The following is a 22,406-nucleotide window of genomic DNA, read 5'->3' as shown; positions in this document are numbered from 1 at the left end:
AGCGCCCTCTGCTCCGGGGCCTGCGCTGTTGGATTAGCGCTCCCGCCCCGCAGCCCCCTCCGCAGAGCCGCCCGAGCCTCTCCGAGCTGCTCCGGGTCCCGCCGAGCGCTGCAGCCCTTAGGGAGCTGGGCGCACTCTCCCCGGGGCGCAGGTGCCTGTTAGTGTCCCAGGGAGCCCGAGGGCATCCCCGCCCTCCTGGGTCCTGCTCTAACTCCCTGCGGGCGCCTTTCCGCCCGGGAAGGTTGGTGCAGCTCCTGCTTCTCCAGGACTGGGCTCTCCTGTCCTGGGGACACTCGCCCCAGCCTTAGCCCGGCTCCTCGCGGGGCCCCTCCCACTTGGATGCCTTTTGTTTCTTTATTTCTTTTTTCCCCGTCTTCCTACTTTGATGGAAGCATGAACTCTTCTCACTGTAGCATTCCAGCTGTTCTCTCTTTAAATCTCAGGCCGAATTTGTAGATTTTCAGAGTGATTTGAGGGTTATCTAGGTAATTTGGTGGGGACAGGTGACTTGGGGACCCTACTCTTCTGCCATCTTGCCCCTCCCTCCTGGCCAATTGATTTTTAACAAAGATGCAAAGGAAACTGAATTGGTCTGTCTTTTCAATGAGTGGTTCTGGAGCAATTACATATACACACACTCATAACCTTTGATTCACACCTCATATACAAAAGTTAAGTAAACATAGATTATATATGTAAATATAAAGCTGAAAACTATGAAACATTGTGAGGAGAACACAGGAGTCTGGAGCTCAGCTGGGATCACCCATTTCCATGCACACTACCCAGACCTGGCTGTGCACCAGGAGCCCCTGGGGTGATTATTATTATTATTTTTGTATATTTTTATTGGAGTTCGATTTGCCAACATATAGCATATCACCCAGTGCTCATCCCGTCAAGTGCCCCCCTCAGTGCCCGTCACTCAGTCACCTCATCCCCCCTCCGCCCACCTCCCTTTCCACCACCTCTTGTTCATTTCCCAGAGTCAGGAGTCTCTCATGTTCTGTCACCCTCACTAATATTTCCCACTCATTTTCTCTCCTTTCCCTTTTATTCCCTTTCATTGTTTTTTATATTTCCCAAATGAATGAGATCATATGTTTGTCCTTCTCCAGTTGACTTACTTCACTCAGCATAATACCCTCCAGTTCCATCCAAGTTGAAGCAAATGGTGGGTATTCATCCTTTCTAATGGCTGAGGAATATTCCAGGGTATATATAGATCACACCTTCTTTATCCATTCATCTTTCGATGGACACTGAGGCCACAGTTTGGCTATTGTGGACATTGTTGCTAGAAACATCGGGGTGCAGGTGTCCCGGCATTTCACTGCATCTGTATCTTTGGGGTAAATCCCCAACAGTACAATTGCTGGGTCGTAGGGCAGGTCTATTTTTAACTCTTTGAGGAACCTCCACACAGTTTTCCAGAGTGGCTGCACCAGTTCACATTCCCACCAACAGTGTAAGAGGGTTCCCTTTTCTCCGCATCCTCTCCAACATTTGTTGTTTCCTGCCTTGTTAATTTTCCCCATTCTCACTGGAGTGAGGTGTTATCTCATTGTGGTTTTGATTTGTATTTCCCTGAGGGCCAGTGATGCAGAGCATTTTCTCACATGCTGTTGGCCATGTCTCTGTCTTCCTCTGTGAGATTTCTCTTCATGTCTTTTGCCCATTTCATGATTGGATTGTTTGTTTCTTTGCTGTTGAGTTTAATAAGTTCTTTTTATAGATCTTGGATACTAACCCTTTATCTGATACATCATTTGCAAATATCTTCTCCCATTCTGTAGGTTGTCTTTTAGTTTTGTTGGTTGTTTTTTTTCTGTGCAGAAACTTTTTATCTTAAGTCCCAATAATTCATTTTTGTTTTTGTTTCCCTTGCCTTCATAGATGTGTCTTGCAAGAAGTTGCTGTGGCCAAGTTCAAAAAACCATGGGCTTTCTTCAGAGAGTTGGAACAAATGATCTTAAGATTTGTGTGGAATCAGAAAAGACCCTGAATAGCCAGGGGAATATTGAAAAAGAAAACCAGAGCTGGGGGCAATCACAATGCCAGATTTCAAGTTGTACTACAAAGCTCTGATCATCAAGACAGTGTGGTACTGGCACAAAAACAGACACATAGATCAATGAAACAGAATAAAGAATCCAGAAATGGCCCCTCAACTCTATGGTCAACTAATATTCGACAAAGCAGGAAAGACTATCCACTGGAAAAAGGACAGTCTCTTCAATAAATGGTGCTGGGAAAATTGGACAGTCACGTGCATAAGAATGAAAGTAGACCATTCTCTTACACCATACACAAAGATAAACTCAAAATGGATGAAAGATTTAAATGTGAGACAGGAATCCAACAAAATCCTAGAGGAGAACACAGGCAACACCCTTTTTGAACTTGGGGTGATTTTTATAACACAGATGTCTCAGCCTCACGCCAGACCTAGTGAGTCCACATCTCCAAAAGGAGGGCTTCAGAATCTTTGTATTGAATGCTTGCTGATGATTAAGGTCATTCAAGCTCGGGAAATACTGCTTCTAAGGTGTCCAGGCCCTCTGGTCATTTGTCACCTGTTTCCCAGGCCCCACTTCACTTCCTCCTGACCTTATCTTCCATTGCACGGACCACTTAAAAAGCATTACAGTATAGTTTTCTTTCTCATTCTGAAACTATCTCTGAGTTTGGATTAATTTTTAGTTTAGTTAGATTTTGTTGTTATTATTACTGTCATGTTGCTATGTAGCACTGCAGTATAGGAACCCCACGAAGTGGGTATTGCCTTCCCCGTTTTACAAAGAAGGAAGCTAAGGCTCTAATGTGAAAAGAGCTCATTCATGCACACCCAGCTTCTAGATTATTAAGCCAAGGATGTAAATCCCAGTTTTACCTGGTTCTAAAACCCAGCTTCTTGACCATCACACCGGCAATGATTTAGAGGCCCTGGGAACTCCCACAGGGTTGTTTCATGTACTCATTTCTATTACAGACATACCTCCTGGGTTCCGGCACTTAACAGGTAACAAAGGTGAGTGTAATGTTATCATCTTGCACTATGTAGCTTGATGGAGCTACTCTCTGGAGATACAGATGGTGATATTGTGATTTATAATCAGAAATATGTATTTGGTCCCAGCTCTGGCACAGAGCTCCTAAAACCTTGGAAGTTCCTAAGAGGTGTCTCTTGTTATGTTAATGAAGTGACTTCCAGACCCCACCTCAGGATGGGTGCTGGTTGCCAGCAGAACTAACCATGTGATTAGAGAGTGGAAACTTTCAGTTTCATCACCCTGGTTTCTGGGGAGGGGAGATGGGTGGAGGGTGAATCAATTGCCAGCGGCTCATAATTTAATCATCAGTCATGCCCTCTGGTTTTTTTTTTAATTTTTTTATTTTTTATTGGTGTTCAATTTGCCAATATATAGAATAACACCTAGTGCTCATCCCATCAAGTGCCCCCCTCAGTGCCTGTCACCCAGTCACCCCCACTCCCCCCCTCTTTCTACCACCCCTTGTTCGTGGAGGCCTTCTCTGTAAGTGAGGATGACAGGCAGGAGCCAGCAACCTGCTGGGGAAGGCACAGGTACACCCGTGCCCCCTCAGGTGGCAGGAAGAGAGAGGTGCCCCTGGGAGTACTCAGAGGCTGTGAGGCTGGGCAAACTGCCCATCCCTGGGGCTGCTGCAGGAAGGTGGCAGGGGAAGGGGGGGAGCCTGCAGGCAGCTGCTGACCCCAGGGCCTTGGGACTGCAGCAGGTGGCAGTACAGACACAGACCCCCTAGAACAGTAAATCCTCCAGGCGCGGGGGCTTCGGGAGAAAGGCTTCCAGGGACATTGCACTCTGGTTCGGAGAGGGTCGTGCAGAACTCTGTTTTCAGCCTGCTAAAACTCTTCTCACCCTGGCAGACCCCTCTGTAGCTCCAGTATGAGGTGGGAGCAGCACCTGCCTTCTGGGACAATCTATCTTAGCCTCTCACACGCAGTCCTTACCTCATCCAAACCTGCTGACTCCGACTCCCTGGGCAGGTGCCTTAGTGGGAGCGCCTGCACCCTATTTACCCTGTTCCCAGCTGGCTCACGGGTCAGGGACATGGGCTTTTCCTGGGACCACTTCCCTTGGAGCACTGCGAAAGGCAGCCTTCCCGTTTGTGGAGCCTCTTGGTCTTCTCTGTGCAGAGCCCCTTGAAGCCCTTTGTCCCCAACCCCTCCCTGCAATGTGTCCTCATGGATGGAGTCTGGGGCCAGGTGTGGTGGGGCTGGGGGGCATCTGTGACTCATGCCCACCTTCTGCCAGGGCTCTCTGTCTTCCTGGGCCCTGAGAGCTTACCACTCGCCCCCGGGGCAGACCCCCCGGCCTTGGTGTGTGTGTGGCAGACCACTCTGCCTCATAGTCACAGCCTTGTATTCCGGAGAGGAAGTTCTTGATGAGCCCAGGCACCTGGGTTTCCCTATGGACCCCATGCCAACTCCCTGCATGCTCAGGTGGGGTGTTTTGTTGTTTAGCTTCTAAAGACAAAGTGTTAGATCAGGACCTGAGATCCGCAATGTAGGGTTGCTCTCAGGTTGCCATGTGCCCCGCTAGGCATTTGAGAGCTCCTGAGAAGCTGAGCTGCCTCTGGTAACTGCCATCCCCCTAGCTCAGATCCCCAAAAGATTTCAGGTAGAGAAGAGACCCCTCACCGTGTGGGGGTGTCCACAGTGCCATGGCTATAGTGTCATGCTGTCTTCCTTTGTTCATGAAATGGCTCCAAGAAAAATCTAGAAGTTTTCTCACATCTAAATCTGTGGCTTTGGCTCTTCTCCCTCTGCCTCTGCTTCTCCACAGAGTTAATTTTCTAAGGTGGGTTTATGCTCACCCTAATATCTTCTCCTCCTCCTAATATCTTTTCCTACTTCGCTACGGAGGATCTTCCATATGCTACAAGGACATCTCCCACTGGCATCTGTTACTTGACACTCAGGCTCTGAGCTCAACCCTTTCTGAAGAAATACCCTCAGAGTTGTTAGCATATTCACTGCCCTTTGTCTTTTCTCCTCTTCTCCTCCATCCAGAGCCCCAGTTTTGTTCATGATGGATCAAAGCCAATTGTGACAATCCCATTGTCCTGAGTCAGTGATTGGCCTAGGAGTGAGCATGATCCCCAAAGTTTGAGCAGGGGATATAAGGGAAGGTCCTCTAGGAGACTTCTGGGAACATTTCTCTCCCCCAAGGAGAAGATAGAGTCCTTTGCGTTGAAGTGTTAAGTGAACATACAGTGTTCGAGAGCCATCTTGTGACCATGAGGGTTGACCTGCCATCAGATGGGAAGACCTGAGACCTTCGGAAGTGATGCTGCCTTCTTCTCTGGGCTTCTTGCAAAGTGACATAGTAAGGATCTATACTGTTTCGGACACCCTTCATTTGATAATCCATTACTTGCAGCTGCAGCTGAAAGCATTCTAGCTAATACACAGGGTACCTGGACGAGTATGCCATTGATCTGCCTCCACCCCTTGAAACTCCATCCTATACTTGCTAGCAAAATTCTTCTGCAACAAGGCCTTAGTCAGGTCACTTCCCTTATCCAGATTTGCTAGGAGTTTCTGATGACTTACCAGTTTGAGCTGCAACTCCTTGGCAGGTCTTGCTCAAATAGAAACTGTCATTTGGAGCCTGCAGCTAAGGGAGTCACAGTGATGGCCACTATAGCCTTAAAGGTCCGTATAGATATTTGTGACACTGGCCTTTGGGGGCCATCACTGGGACCTGCAGAAGTGATTTTCAGCAGTGCATCAGGATCCCCCAGAGGGCTTGTTAAAAACAAATTGTTGGGTCTTATCTCAGAGGTTCTGATTCAGTAGTTCTGGGGGAGGGTCAATTTGCAGCCATATTTTAAAGTCCATGGCCAAAATTTGGGTGCCTTTCTTAGTGAGGTGGTTAGAGGGTTTTAAACAGCAGGGCACAAGGGGCCAGGGTTGGCTTTAAGATGATGTATCCTGGCTTTGTCCGCTCACTCAGGAAATTATAGAGGATGTCTACCCGGTGCTTTAAATGGGCCCAGCCTTTAACCACAAACATTCTAAATGCTGCTTTCAGAACAAGTGCCCTTGTTTTCCCTGCAAATGTACCAAGTTGTTAATTCCCTCATTCATTCAAAAACACTAAGTAGGCACCTCCTCGAGGTTGGGCTCTTTGCAGATAAGAGCCTGCAAACACATCTCCTTATTGGATGAACCTTATAAGATGGCAAAAAGGGCATGATGAACCATGTTCTCCAGATGAGAACAGAGGACTTGATGAGGATGAAAGAGGTGAGACAGGACCCAGGTCATCTTTTTGAAGCCTACCGCTCTTTCTGCCACAGCCTATTGCTTTTTCTCCACACCCTGGGTGGGATGAAGCTGCCCCTTTGGTCTCTTACTGGCCCTTCTGATATCTGATTTCCAGGAAGAGGACACCTCACACTGATGGTGTGCATCCAGGTGGGCAGGCCCAAGGGCAGAGAATTCTCTGCTTTGTGCACACAGATGGGGATTTATAAAACTCACCACAAAGCCTAGCTAAACATGCACTGTCTCTCTGCAGCATGTCAGTGCAAAGAGCACCAAAGAGCTATGCCGGCCATGTCCAGCCCCATGCCTCTTGCCCAGTGGACTCTGGCAGCTTGCCCTAGAGGCAGTGCCCTGGTCATCTATTTCAATGCTCTAATGAAAAAATCAAAACCAAACCATTCTGGCTACCTTGTACCTACTGTTTACGTTTATGTGCAATACATGCTGTACTTTTCTCATGCCCAAAGAGGAAAAAAAACCCAACCCTCTTGGCCTATTTGAAGAAGGCAGGAGCACTTGGAGAAGCCTTCTGGAAGCATGTTTGCACTGGCCTGGGAAAATATCTCTGAGTGTTTGCCGATGGAGGCCTCAAAGGCCGAAATTCCATAGACTTGAACAGGAATAGTTAGTGGCAGGCCCACATGTCTTGTTGTTTCTGAACCTTGGGTATAATTGGGAGCAGCTGCTCTGGGCCAAGTAGGAATGCTTTGTGATGTGCTGACACCTCCAGAAGATATTACAGGGAGCACTGGGTACCATCTCTGGAGGATGCAAATTCATGACTTTCCTGTTTGGAGCCCCAGAAGGCAGGCTCCCCATGCACGTGCTTGCTGCTAACAGCAAAAAAGGGGAATCTGCTATGCGTCACTTCTGCCCAGAGTCTGGCCATGCCTAGACCCCATTCTTCGAGGTTTTGGCCATCAAATGGGAAAATCTTCCCTTGGCAGCACACGCTGTTTCCCTCTGATGGTGCTCATGTTCTGTTAGACATGCTTCATTGGTCACTCCTGATGGAAAGATGCATCGTGACTTGTGAATGAAGCCAGCTCAGACCTGATTTCCAATCCCAACTCTGCCACTTTCTAGCTATGTGACCTGGGCAAGCCACCTTGGTTTCTTCATCCTTAAAATAAGGGTAATAGAACTTCCCCTCTAGAATAGTAATCAGTAGCTGATATTGACTGAGAGCTTAAGGGATGCCACCCAAGGTGCTATACAATTCTTATGGATTATTTAACTTGTTATTCACAAAGTTCCCGTGATAGGCACCATTTAACAGAAGAAGAAATGAGGCTCAGAGAGATTAGGACACTTGCCTGAGGTCACACAGCTAGCAGGATTCAAATCTGCCAGAACACAGGGCTGATCATCACAATAACCAGTCTCTTAGATTTTCTGTTGAACTGTTGTGAGGGTCAAATGTCACTCCAATTAAATGTCACTCAAGGCCTGGCTTGAGGTGCAGCTGCACTTATATTAGTTCTAATACTGGCTGCCCAGTTCCTAAATGAAGAAGACAGACACTGTGGGTCAGAGCTAGCAGGGGCCCCAGTGGGATTCAGTTTCCTATGAGGACTTATGTAAAGCTGAACAGCTTCTATGTTCTTAGGCTTGAGCAGTAGCCTTGGAGAGCCGAGTGGCATGATGGTTAGGTGTCTGGCACCTGATATGCAATAGTCTTGGGCATATTCATTTGCTCCTGTGGGACCCCAGTTTCCTCATGTACAGGATGGGATGAGGACAGTTATTCTTCAGGGCAGTTATGAGGCCCAGTAAGGCAGAGCATAGCACATAGCATTGTATCTGACTTATAATGAGCACTTAGTTGAGGGGAGCTATCATTATCCCACCTTGAAGACACCAGATGAAGGGCAGAATGAGAGCAGGGAACTGAGCCTTCATTATGAAAATATTTTAGGAAACAGAAAGTCAAAAATCAAAGAAAGACACAACTATAATTTTACACCCAGCAGACCTCCCCAGTCTTGCTGTCATTCTCGGTGTATCTATTTTGAACCTTCCTTTTCAATGAAGCATGAAGTCCCATCCCCAGGCCACCTCAAGGGAAATATGGCAGATTCTAAAGATGCTGCTGAGGTTCAGCTTCTGCTGAGAAAGGTGGAGCACTGCATCCCTGAGAGCACAGGCTGTCCTGTACTTCTAAGTACCCTAGTCAGAGTTTGCTGTGTGTTAGGTTTAAGGCACATAATTAGTTGTGCCTTTTCCCCTTTTAAAGAAATCCTTAAATCCCACAGAGTCCATCCACTTAACTCTTCTAAACAGTAAAATTATTTTTTGCATTAACCTTAAGAGAACTGAGTGGTTTGTAGAAATGTCTGAGAAACAGTCATTCTGTGGGGGCTGAGCTCTGTCATTGGGTCCACATTCTACCTGATGGCATAGCAGAATTCTGTTGCCCACAGATGGCAGGCATTGTTCATGACTGACACTGTATCCATGTCCCTCTTCCTTGCTGACAGTACTTTGGTTTTGTTCAGAGCAGCAGTGAACTCAGTCCCCAATGAGACACCCACTTCCTCACACATGCGTGTAACTAGAGGCAGTCACATAACATTCTGGACATGTGCACATGGGAGAGTTTGGGAGCTCTGTGGAAGTATGTGCTTTCTGTCTTTTCACTTATTTCTACCTTGAGCACAGATGTGATGGGTGTAGCCATAACTGACCATGTAAACAAGATGAAAAAGAGAAAAGAATTGCAGAGACAGTGGTCCTGACATGACTGAGCTGCTGAATTATAATCAGCACATTCTGTCTGCAGGTATATCATGTGGGAAAAACAAAATACCTCCTTGGTGAAGGAGATGGCTGTGGTAGGAGTTGGGATGACCATATGACTTCTCTGGGGCAGATCCCTGAAATGAGGGTATTGTGGGTTAGGGGGCAACCCCCGAGATACCAGCATTTCCATCTCACTCTCACCCTTCCTTTCCCACAGGAGGAAAATTGGTTTAAGTTACTTTAGTTGAATTTTTTGTTACAGCCTAAAGTATTCCTAACTGTTAAGTAGAACTCCATGTGACCTTTGGGAACCTAGTTAAGGAAAACTGAGAGGGAAATTCAGGGCTGAAGTTTTACTCTCTGATCGTGGTATCTCCACTCTTTGGGGGTTAGAGCTTGACTGAGTGAACGGTTGGAATGCAGCAGGCATGATCAGAAAATCTAGATCAGGAATTCTGGCTGTGTCACAGACAAGACAAGAGAGGTTGATGAAGGTCCCTGGGTCACAAACACATAGCCAGGGAAGAATGTTTTCTCAGAGAACATCTGGGTCCGTATTCTTGTGTACCCCCTGGATTTTCATCCACTGTCATCAAATTAATTACCCTTTCCTGAACATTCTGTGCCTTGGCTGATCCATTTCCTTGACTCTGAAGTTCCTATCATCTTCTCTTCCACCCTCTCTTCTGGCTTACCTTTTAAGGCCCCACTTGGTGACCTCTTCTTTCTGGTCCTTGTGACCACTGCCATTCCTCCCCACCCACACATGATGCATTGCTCCTCTTGCTAGGCTATCTTACTTTCCTCCTCTGACATATTTTCTAGCCCTCCCTTATCCAATAAGTGCCTATTCCTTGACACCAGGCTAGACATTTCACATATAATATTATAGTCCATTGTAGATATGCTTATGCCACCCACCAGAGTAGGATTTCTTTGAGGGCAGGAGCTATCTTGACCATTTACATTTTTTCCAGAGCCCAGAATGATATGTACAATCAGTGCTTGAGTGTTCAAGTTTGTTCTTCGGACATTGTGTGCTTTGGATCACCAGTTTCCTAGGGTGATCTTAGGAATTATACACCAAAAGGATTCCATGCTCCAATAGGTGTGGACATAGGTAGACTGTAGGAGATTTTTCAAAGCCCTACCTATATAGTGAATCACCAAGAGGGAGATTGAGTATGCAAAGCTTTTTCGGTGGATTTGATCATGGGAACTCTTTGTTATGGAGAACCTTGAAGGACTAAATTGTTGAGGAATGCATTTTAGAAACCCTAAGTCAGACAACTCCTTTATCTTAAAAGGAAAGCGTAAGCTGGTGCCTTTCTTAAGGTCTACCAGCTGGTTGGAGGTGTAGATGAGCTTTAAGACTGAGGGCCTTTGAAGGCATACCATGGGTGACCTCAGGGGTCACTAGACAGTCAGTGAACTGTGGTTCAAAAGGCAGCAGTTTGAAGCATCAGGAAGACCTGGGTCAGATCTGGATTTTCCACTTTCTACCTGAGTCACCACAAGCAAACACTCCAACTTCTCTGTCTCCAATTTCTCATCTGTAAAATGTAGCTAATCATGCCTATCTCATGTGGGGTTGTAATGTCCTAAGCGTCTACCATGTAACAAACTCAATGAATGGTTACTGTGGAAGCCAACAGATTCTCCAGACTTCCAGGGATGTGAGGAAAGATCTTGCAGATACAAGAGGTAAACATTAAAAAAGAATTAACAGCATTTTGGGTACACATACTAGTGATATATAGAGATATAGCCAGGAAAGGCTTTCCAAATGAGAGGAAGAACTCTCTAGCCCAATATTATCAGTAGGACAAGGGCCTGTTCATTCTGGACTCTTGCTTCCTGCATCTAGGGACCACTGGGTGCAACAATACCCTGATATCCCTCAGTCCTCAAAACCAGCTTCCTTCCCCACCCTAATGGCCATCTTTCCATGGCCCTCCACACCCCAGCATGGGCAGCAGTGCAACCAGACCTGCACATTCCTGTCTTCCTCTTCAGACTGCAGTGATCTGGCCTCTGTCCATCTCTCTTCACCTTCTCCCTTTCCTTTCTCTGTCACACCCTGTCTCAGTGACACTGATTCTCCCTCACTTCCCAGTACCCTCTGGGCTCCTCCCTCTCATCTCAGGGCCTTTGCAATCTTCTTTCCTCTGTCTGGGTTAGGGTTAGGGTTAGGGTTAGGGTTAGGGTTAGGGTTAGGGTTAGGAAGCCTTCCCTTCTCTTTTCTGGTTGAACTCTTCTCCAGAGCTTATCTCGAACGTCACCACCTCAAGAGAAAACTTCCCCTAAATGCCATGACCAGTTCCTCCACTGTTACCTGTTTATATCTTTCCTCTGTTTTTTCTTCATCCTAAACACTGTTAGTAAAGATACATTTATGTGATTTTAAAAAAATAATGTCTGTCTCCCATTCTAGAGGACAAGCTTCGTGAGGTTTGCTTTGCTGACCGTTGTGTGACCGGGGCCTAAGCCTGTTTGGGCACAGCAGTAGATGCCCAGCAAATATTAGGTGAACTTAGACAACACATTTCTTCTGGTTTATTTTAGGGGTCCATGGGTCCCATAGTTTTCTGAATGGAGTCGTTTTCTTTGTGGGCCTGGGAGGGACAGACTGGGAGGTTTGCCAAACCTGCTTCTTACAGTAAACAGCTGGTGTTTGAGCCTTGCATGGCCAGGCAGAGGGGCACCTTGGGAAACCCTGTCAGTGAGAGCCCGTCTCTAACATTGTCTCCTTTAGGGATTCGTGGGAGAAAATTCTTCCAGCCTTCAGTAGAGCATTTTCTGCATACCTCTGACACATTCCATTCTTTACTCTGCAAATTTTGGAAGAACTCGGGTGCCTTCCGTTTTGCTTCAGCTGCTGGGAAGCTCCAGTTGAATTCACAGCCACTTCGTATAATCAAATGACAGCTCAAGGCTTGCAGTTTGTATGCCAGCCACACCCGGGATTCATTTTCTTTTCTACTCCCATTTTTCTTTTGTCCTGATTTCTTACTGTATTCATTTTGTATCCCAATGCATGTATGAGGCACTGCCAGCCACATCAAACTTTTTGCAATGATTTGGATATTTTTAAAAATTGAAGTGAAATTCATATACATAATATTAACTATTTTAAGAAAGATTTTATTTTTCCATGAAAGACACACAGAGAGAGGCAGAGACAAAGGTAGAGGGAGAAGCAGGCTCCCTGAGGGGAGCCCCATGCGAGACTCAATCCCAGGACCCTGGAATCACAACCTGAGCAGAAGCAGAGGCTCAACCACTGAGCCACCTAGGCATCCCCATAAAATTAAACATTTTAAGATACACAGTTCAGCAGCCTTTGGTACATTTGCTGTGTTGTGCAACTAGTACCTCTATCTAATTTCAAAACATTGTCATCACTTCCAAAGAAAACCCCTTGCCCTTTAAGCAGTCACTCGCATTCCCCTGCCCCTCAGCCCCTGGTAAACTCCAGTCTGCTTTCCTGTCTCTATTGATTTGCCCATTCTGTTTCAGTCAAATGGAATCATACCATATGTGGCCATTTGAGTCTGGCTTCTTCCACTGTGCATAGTGTTTTGAGGTTCATTCACAATGCAGCATGTATGGACACTCCATTCCTTTTTGTGGTTTGTTTTGATAGATTGGTTACAAATGTGGGTCATCGGAGGCTGGGAACATTTAGGTTCCTCTAACATGTGAGAGGAGGAAAAAAAATCTTTCCAGGTCTCTGTAGAGTACATAATATAGATTCCCACCAGGAAAGCCAGGGTACCATGGACGATTCAATATTACATTCCAGAGGTCTTGAGACATGGGCACTGGCTGCCTCTCTCCAGAGATATCCTCCCAGAATAGACAGAAGTGTCAGCATTAAAATAATCTTGGCAGAAGTCCCCATGCCAGAAAGATAGCCACAAATGTCAGTGCCAAGATACATGGCAGTGGGAAGGGGGGTTCTAAATTAGGTCTCGGGTGGTAAGTAATATTGACTCGGGTCTGGTGGGGCTGACCAGTCGTCTATCCCTTTGGATGCATGTCCCTGATTTGGCAGGTGGTGGGTGAGAAGGGCCTTGGGAAGGCTGATGTGGAAATGCTGCCAAGAAACGTAGTATGATTTCCAGCACTAAGGCACTCCATCCAGGCCAGAAGGCAGTTGACGGGGGAGAAATAAAGGGAGGCCATGGATCTTTAGGAAGGCAGACACAATGGCCATTAAGCTCATGGAAAAGGGCTCCACTTTAATGTGTTGATTGATTATTGGCACTGAGGATGATCACAGAGATGACAAGGGACTGGCTTAGATGAAAATGGCTGCAGAAGCCACTTCGACCTGACCTGGTTCCCTTCTGTAACATGACCTGAGGTTCTTTTTAAATTTCATTAATGGCTTGAAAATGGTGCTTTTGGCATTCAGAGGAGGCCTAGGCCTAAGATGACCCTGGGAACAGATTTCTGTCATGTTATCTCTAAATATGTCAACTTGGGTAAATTTCCTCTCTGATCCTGAGTTTTCTTCTCTGTGGAATGGAAGTGATAGCATGGTTACCTCAAGGAGCTACAGTGCCAATCAAATGCAGGGAGACATTGGCATTGAGACAATTGTTTCTTAAAGGCTTCTTCTCTTCTTCTTTCTTCCTCTTCTAAATATTAAGGAAAAACCCAGATTTTAGGGGAGTCCAGCAATCAGTGATGCAGTGTGAGACCTGAAAGTGGGATGTGAGAAAGCACATGGATAACACGTGAACACCTTACAGTTGAGAAGACTTCAAAACGTCCAGTTGGGAGAGACAAAATAAATTGACGTGAGAATCAATTTCAGGGAAACCTATGACAGGGCATAACAAACGTGAAGTGGTGTGTACAGTCCCTTCCAGTCAGTTGGTGCATCTCTTCTGGAGAGCCTCAATTTAAGCGGCAATGGGTGAGTGCCATTCTACAATGCTCTCCATGCCAACACCAACATGCCATGTCAAAGGGATCTATTTGTGATCAGGACCTCCCACCTCCAGCCTACTGTAGAAACTGCCTGGCACATAAACACTTTTTTAGTACTTTAAGTTAGCACTGAATGAGTACTTCCCTTGGAGGAAGGCCTGCGCTAAGCTCTTTGTACTGACCATCTCCTTTTTTCATTATAGCAGCCCTAGAAGGTAGGTCATTGTATTGATAGAGGAAAGACATGAGGCTCTGAGGCTCTGAGGAAGAACACACTTGCCAAGGCGACAAGGGGAGCAAGTGGTAGAGCTAGCCTTTGACTCAGGCAGTTGGACTTCTGAGTTACTGTTCCAGATTTCAGGTTCCAGTGATGGCTTTCAGCAGTCACACCTACTGGGTGCAGGAGGAAGGGGAGAAGTGATCAGTGTGGGCCCGACTGGTTGCTGAGAAAGACTCAGAACACACTGTGACATTGCCAGGCATATTCACGGTGAAAGCTTCTGGCAGCGGGACACAGCATCCCCAGAGACGGCACGGCTCTATCACACAAGGTGAGGAGTACTGATATCATGCAGGCTGCGCAGCTACGGTGTGGGCATGACAGGGAGTGAGAAGGCCACCTGCCACTTAGAAAGGAAGCTTGAGAGCAGAGGGCTTGGAAGGCGATGCCCTCCCTGGAGCCACACCTGGATTTGAGAGCTGGGTCAGCCACTTTCTAGCTGGGGCCTGAGAAAGTTCCCTTTCACCTCTGGGCTGGTGGTTTCTTACCTCTAACCTAAGGATAGCTACCCAGTGTGATTATCCCTAGGATTAGAGATAATCCTCACAACATGAGAAGCACAGTGCCCCTTCCCTGATGTAAATCTTTGTTCTTATTACTAGTAATAGTGGTAAAATGAATGGTATTAATATGAGTGTCTCTATTGGTGCAGTATTAGTATAAAAACCCTCGTCTCCTTTGAATAGCTTTGCCAATTCATAGTGAAAACCAAGAGCACCCACCTCTTTGGATAAAGTTCTGGAATCACCCTTAGAATAGAAAGTGAAGAAACTTTGTGTGTGTTCGTGTGCGTGTGCACACACGTACATCTGCCTGCACACGCGTGCACCCATGTGTATATGGTGGAGCTATGGATAGTTTCAAACATGGCAGAAGAAGATGATGGTACTATAGACCAGGCACAGTATGTTCCAAGTGCTGTGAGGGCACAAAGGAGGAACTTATTAACGCTGTCAAGGAGTAGACAGGCTTTCAGAGCATGCAATGTCTGCATGAGCCCTTGGCAGATGGGAAGAAGTCAGCTGGGTAAAAAGGAGAGGGGAATACATGGCCATCTTCACAGAGCTTGCCTGGTTCAAGAAACAAGTTCAGAGGCAGCAGAGGCAGGGAGCTTGGAGGAGGGACCATGGCACATGGCTGTGAAGGTGGGTCCTCTCCCGACTCCTGCCCAAGCCAGAGTCGGACTTTCTGCCCAAAGGTGCCCCAGGACACTCGGCCATGGTTGGTCTAATGTGGGCAGCTGTGTTCAGGCAATCCCATATTCCTGGGCATGTGTCTGTTCCAGGGACCTCGCTCACAGTGGATGCTAACTCGTGGCCCATCCCTCAGCTGTGACCACAGGGCTCGGAAGGGAGGTGCATAAGTGAATGGAGTGGGAAGGAGCCAGAAGCCAGACAGGGACTCAAGGAAGGGGGCTGAGAAGACAGTGCTCTTTGAGATACTGGACCTCTGAGGGCGTACATAGTCTCTGCGGTGAGCCCTGCCAGGGTGACCTCTGACAGTCTGCAATTCTCTTTGGATATGGGTCATGGAGGTCGATGGGTGGAGATAGTTCTTGGCGAGGCACATCATGGTCTGGTACATCTCATAATTTCCTTCGGAGGCCTCCCTGCATATGCTGTCTGTCACATAGATGTCCACTGGGGCCCCCATCACTTCTGACTTGTTTTCCCAAAAGTGCAGCTGGATTTGCTCAGTGCCATCTGCACTGTCTCACTGGCCACCCCACCTGCTCATCTGTTTACAGGCAGTCAGACAGCTGGCCATGGTGGGGGGGAACGCTGTGTGACCACAGAATGTATAAGGTTGACTCCTCCGATGGGAGGACCCTGGGGCCTTTACCTTGCTTGCCCTGTGGTCACAGCTGAGGGATGGGCCACGAGTTAGCATCCACTGTGAGCAAGACCTGTGTTAACAATAGAAACAATAATACCATGATTAATCAAGGGGTATTTAGGTATCAGGTATCATACAGATATCTCATTGAATCCTGCAACCCCGTGAGATCAGGACAGGTCATTAGTCTATTCTTCCTGATGGGGAAACCGAGACTCAGAGAAGTCATGTAAATTGTCCAAGGATCCACAGTCAAATGGCAGAGCTGGAATTAGGCCCTGGAAGCACGGGACCCTCCAAACAGGAAAAAGCACTCAAGGCCCTTCAGATTGTGTCCTGATTGGCCTACCTGGCTTCAGACCCTACCTTGCCCTCATACCCAGAGCACAGCCTCAGTGTCCTGCCGGCTGTTCCTGGTGCTCTCTCTGATTTCCAGATTCCGTACCTTTGTCCCTACAGTGCCCCCACCCAGCTCTGGCAAGTGCCTCAGAGGGACCCCACCTGCTCTACAGGGTCAGGAAAGACTCTCTTTTTCTCATCTGGGGTCCAGCACCACAGAGTCAGTGATGACATTTTTAATTCTAAGGATGTCTCCTGTTCCTTGTCAAAGATTCCTAGAATGCAAAAGGGCAGGAAGTCAACCTCTCCTTTCTAGTATCTTCACCACCCCCAATTCCACTCCCAGAGAAAGCCACTGATGGGTGGTTTGCCGTGTGTGCTCAGATGTTTTTATGCATGTGAAAAGATGTCATATACATATACACAAATGGAATCAAACCACATTTCTGGAGGCTTTTCTCCATTTGCCTCTCCTCCCCTGGCCCTGCAACTATTCTTCATTTTTCTCTGCCCTGCTCTGTGTCTGGGAGGCCAATCCCTACAGACAACAGCACCTTGGTCCCCACAGGCTCTGGTTTCTGAGTGGGGTGGCCTAGACATAGAAGGGTCAGGGGAGGAGAGGCTGAGGTATTTACTCCCTCTTCCCCTTCTGCTTCTGCCTTAACTTCCCTGTGGTTCTCGAAGTGGCCAGACTCCCTGAGCCCACAGGTGATGTTGGACTTTTCTTCCACAGTGCAGCTATCTCTGGAGTCCAGTAACCTTCAGCATTCCCTTGTATCCTGAGGCCAAGTGCTTCACAACCCCTGTTGGTTCGCTTACCCTTGCCCTAGCACCATACCAGTTTTCTCATGACAACCCTTTTCACACCCTTGCATGCTCTTCAGTTTGCCTTCTGCTTGCTGCTGGAACTCTGTGACACACATATCATTCTGGAGCTTCTCTGCTCCTTAGCACTGCACTGTGGGCTTCTTTTTTTTTCTTTCAATATTTGTAGCTGTGTATCTATTCTTTAAAAAAAATATTTATTTAAATTCAGTTTAGGAGATCGCTGGGTGGCTCAGCAGTTTAGTGCCTGCCTTCGGCCCAGGGCATGATCCTAGAGTCCGGGGATCAAGTCCCATATCAGGTTCCTTGCATAGAGCCTGCTTCTCCCTCTGCCTGTGTCTCTGCCTCTCTCTCTCTCTCTCTCTCTCTCTCTCTCTCTCCCTCTGTGTGTGTGTGTGTGTGTTTGTGTTTCTCATGAATAAATAAACAAAATCTTTTAAATAAAACCTTAAAAAATAAATTCAGTTTAGTTAACATACTGTGTGTTATTAGTTTCAGGAGTAGGATTTAGTGATCCGTCAGTTGCATGTAACACCCAGTGCTCATGGTATCATGTGCCCTCCTTAATGCCCATCACCCAGTGACCCCATCCCCCTTCAGCAACCCTCAGTTTGTTTCCTAGGATTAAGCATCTCTTATGGTTTACCTCCCTCTCTATTTTCATCTTAGTTTTTTTTTTCCTTACAGTGTGCACAGTGCTTCTTTCTGGGAAAATTATAATCTGGAGTTTGAGACCAAAAATAAATAGTGACCAGGTAAATGCAAATGGTAGAGAGGACTGTAGAGGGTTTGAGTGAGTTGCCCTGATGGAGACGAATAGGGCTGGTCTCCTGTCCTACTGATAGACCATCGTCAATTTCAGCCGTGTCCACTGGTGGATATTTAGGGTCTGTCCACAATTTCACTCCTTCCAGCAACGTGGCAGCAAACATTCTTATTCCTGTATCTTTGTGCCTTTGTCCCAGCATATCTGGAAAGGAATTTAGGTGTGGGTGGATTTAAAGTGTGCTAGACTCAATAAATGATGCTGAAGAGCACCTCTTCCCAGAGCAGCCCACGCAAGATGAAGCCATAACTTCTTTGCCCTCTAGGGTGCCAGAGGAAGTCTTGTCCAGGATAGAGCTTGGTGAGAGCCAAGTGTCTCTGTCCTTCCTGGAACTAAAGCCTCATCACAGACTTTCTCCTTTTATTCAAAGTGGCAATAGCGCGACTTGCCTGCTGTCCCTTTCCCTGCCCTCCACAGCTATCTTTCTTCCAAGGAACCTTGGAGTTGATAGAAGAATGTTGCAAGCAAATACCACAGAGATTTTTTTAAAAAATGAGATCCAAGAGAAAAGCCTGGAAGCAATTACTATTTCAACCTTTCTGGTAATTGTTTGAGTAAATGTTTAAAGAGCACCTAGTCTGTGCTAGTTCTATGCTGGTACTAGGAAAACAGGAATGGATAAGCTGTGGTCAGTCTGGGGAGGGTAGGAGTTAATACAACATTTTCTACAGCTGTCAGGGGACCTGGTGCATCAGAATTATGTAGGAACTTTTCAAAAACTTGGGTCCCAGAGGTCCACTGTGGGGGACTTTCTTGTTTAGCACATCTGAAGTGGGGACTGGGACTCTGTGGTATTAAAAACCCTCCAGATGACTGACATTCAGGGTGTGTTGTGAGCTATGGCTGTAACATGTTCACACCAGTACATGATGTGGGCACTTGTGTAATGTATGGGTGGCAGACCTTCATGGCCAAACCTGGTATTTTGTGTGGCCTTTAGTTTGGGCTTGCACGTATTAAAAAAAATAGTTTCCAGCCTCTAATAGAAGATATCTCATTATATTTTGGATTTCATCTCTTTGAAAAATCCTAACAACTTGCTATGATACTTGGCCTTTTGGATGGAGCATACATGCTCCAGTTTTATGGAACCCCCCAGAACACCCCAGTGTCTCTCTTGTAACATTGTTGCCATGTTGTTACTGGATTAACACCACTCTTTTTCTTATGGTAGAAGGAAAGGAAAATGAAATACTTCTGTGCTGTTATCTACATCAAAAGTCAAAGACTGTAGGACAGATCAAAAAGTCTGTGTGCGTGTGTGTGTGTGTGTGTGTGTGTGTGTGTGTGTGTGGTGTGTTTTAGATGAGAGAGAGCATATTTCTCATGGAACTGTTCGATGGGCACATCGAATATGTCAAAAGAATATGAGCTCAGTCTATTTCTTTCATTTATGCTCCCAGCCTGAGCCCCACGTACCAGTGCCAAGAACCCTAGATTATAGGTGATTTGGGGGCAGGGGATCAAGAGCCTGGATTCCTCCAGCCCCTTCGACCATTAACTCTCTGTGTCACTTTGAGCACAATGTTTAATTCGCCCTGGTTGCCCTATAAAACAGTGGTTTTCAACTAGGGGAAATTTTACCCTTCCTCCAAAGGGATAGCCAATGTTTTGTGGCATATTTTGTTGTCACAGTTGGAGGGAGAAGTTGCCATTGGCATCTAAGCAAAGGCCAGGGATGCTGCTAAACATACTACAATGGACAGGACAGTCCTCCACATGAAAGGATTATCCTGCCCAAATGTCAACAGTGTTGGGCTGAGAAACCCTATTATAAATGGAGGAATCCATCCCTTTTAGCTCTGAAAATCTAAAATGTTACCCTAGGAAAACACACACCTATGGCACATACACACACACAACACACAACTTCCAGTTTTGGGGGGTGGATAATGCCTCAGGAATGGGTAGAATCTTGAAGGGTGGGTAGGATGAGAGAGAGGGAGAGGTGTTCTATTGAGTGGGAGCCATGAGCAGAGGCAGGGGAGGAAGAGTGCAGAGCACAGTCATGGTCACAGCATGGTAAGTGGCCTGGTTTGCCTGCTTGTTGTGGGTGGTATAGAAATCCATGCCAGAGAGGCTGGGGACCAATTATTTGGGGCAATGTTATCAGTGCATGGGGTGAAATGGAAGTCTGTGTGGCTGATCACAAATGTTCCAGGTCTTTGTCCTTCCAAGATATTGTAGGATTATACTTCCAGCTCAGGTGAAGTCGGGGCTGGCCATGTGGCTTGAGTTAGCCTTTGAGTAGTGAACAGAAGTGGTGAGATTTCACTGTTGTGTGTAAGTGTTAAAAACCAGTGCATTCTTCATACTCCTCTCTTTTTTCCCTCTAGCACAGTGACCCTCAGCATGCAAAATATGGCTGCTTCATCATCCTGGAGCTCTGAGCAACAAGAATGAGTGTGGGCCCTGCCAACTCACAGTGAATATGGGCAAGAAGTAACCTTTGTGTTTTAGGCTGCTGAGATTTGAAGGTTGTCTATTACTGCTGCAGAACATGATTATGCTGACTGATTTAGGTGGAAGTTACTGGTGGCAACTAACATGATTGTAGATGGTATAGAGAGATGTCATGAAATTGTACTACATTCTTCAGTGAGAGCATTTACCTATCTGGATGATGCTAAGGAGTGTCAGTATGGTGTTAGACTGCCTTTAACACCTGTATCCTGTGCTCTCCCTTTTAACAGAGAGTGGGCACAGGCTCAAATTTCTGTATTTAGCTAAAATTTCATAGCATAGTTTTAAAATTGCATTTGATTTTAGGGTTGCCTTCTATTTACAGCAAGTTTTCCATTTATGGTAGTGATATAAAAATTTTAAAAATGATTAAGAAAGTGAGTCATTTAAAAGACTTCTATAAAGCCAGTAAAACATAGGTGGTACGACAAAACTCGTAAAGGTGGTTTACAAATAACTAAAGTTGGAGAGTAGAGCTCATAGCATGTGGCAAAATTGTTGCAGAAGTGCGTCAAGGCAAAAGGTGTTATCACAACAACAAACACAATATTAACAATAATATTTCCAGGCATTCTTCAAACAACAAAATGAAAGCAGCTGTCACACAATATGATTCAGAGGGACAGAGAATGTAATCCATGTTCTCCATGCCATCCGCTGCCTGGCACGCAGAAGAGCCCCCACTGCTAATTGTGGAATGAGTGATCAGTGGGCAGGACTTGGTGTGATTCTACACTCACTTAGGTGGATGGTCTACAGTCTTGGGAAGGCCTTTGCTCTGCTCAGCCTGTTGAGAAGCTTCTGTGAGCACGTCTAGGAGACTAAGCAGAGTGCTAATAACTCTGCAGACAGAGGGTAGGAATGTGAAAATCCCTAGGTGTGGGGCTTGGGGAATGGGAAGAAGGAGCCATGGATGCTAGGCCGTGAGCCAGGAGAAAAGGAATCCCAGGCCGTGTATGTGCATGTGTGGGTGGGGATGAGGTGGGGGGGAGCACAGTTGGAAAGGACCATGGAGAACACATTTCTGACAGGAGTTTTGCAAAGCCCAGCTCTGACTCAGCAAGGGAGAAGGGGAGATCGTGGAAACATTGGGGAGGCTTGGGCTTTCTGAAATGCACTAACAAGGCTATCAGTTAACTTCCTCTCTAACTCATTACAGCCCCATTTCTCTGCCCAGCTGCAGTGGTTGAGGAAGAAATTGCTCCTGGTGAAGTCCACCTTCATTTAAGTCCCAGTCCTGGATGAAGGCAGCATGTTGGCCTAGATTGTTTTTCAAGTGCTGTCCAATGTGTTTCCTTTGGTTGGCCCAAAGCTGTTTCGCAATTGCTGTTAAAAATTATAACTCTGAGGGAGGATTTATAAGGAGCCAGGAGTTTGCCTACTTGGACAACACTGGTGGGCAATATCCAGCTTAGGCAGTTGTCTCCTGGCTGAGAAGGAATCATACTGCATTCCCGAGCAGGAGGCCAGCTCCTTTCAACAGAGGATCATGCCTATGTCTTAAGAGCAAAATCATTGCATCTTGGGGTGTTGCGGCCCTTGGAGGTTTCCCTGACATGTGACCTAAGAGCTGTTGGGAACACCTGTTGAGTGTGACATGGCAGCAGTAATTCAGAGGCTAAACTGTAATGGGGAAAAGATCTCTCTGTGAGACATGGACATGGCAAGTCAACTGGGAAGCGCCACCAATCAGAGCCTTGGCAAGAGGGAGCCCAGTTCAGCTATTGCCTTTTACTGGAAGGATAGTAAGTATCAAATTTCCCAAAGCAGAGAAGTGTGCAGCTAATTCATTTTACATAACCTGAAACCTCAGTCTCAAGATGCATTTCGTGCAGACATGT

General features: G+C 46.6%; 1 long non-coding RNA gene across 1 annotated transcript in view; it reads left to right on the top strand.

Moving 5' to 3' along the window:
* The window catches only part of LOC140598643 (uncharacterized), an 82,939-nt gene that overhangs the window by 43,953 nt on the left and 16,580 nt on the right, over nt 1-22,406 (top strand). The window contains exons 2-3 of the long non-coding RNA XR_012001174.1: nt 1,897-2,451; nt 2,993-3,031. This is a non-coding gene — a long non-coding RNA (uncharacterized lncRNA). The remainder of the gene's footprint in view (nt 1-1,896; nt 2,452-2,992; nt 3,032-22,406) is intronic.

Source organism: Vulpes vulpes, chromosome 4 (genome assembly GCF_048418805.1).
Source record: "Vulpes vulpes isolate BD-2025 chromosome 4, VulVul3, whole genome shotgun sequence".
NCBI classification, from domain to species: Eukaryota; Metazoa; Chordata; class Mammalia; order Carnivora; family Canidae; genus Vulpes; species Vulpes vulpes.
The sequence above is the reverse complement of the archived record's forward strand: the minus strand, read 5'-3'. Positions and strand labels throughout refer to the sequence as shown.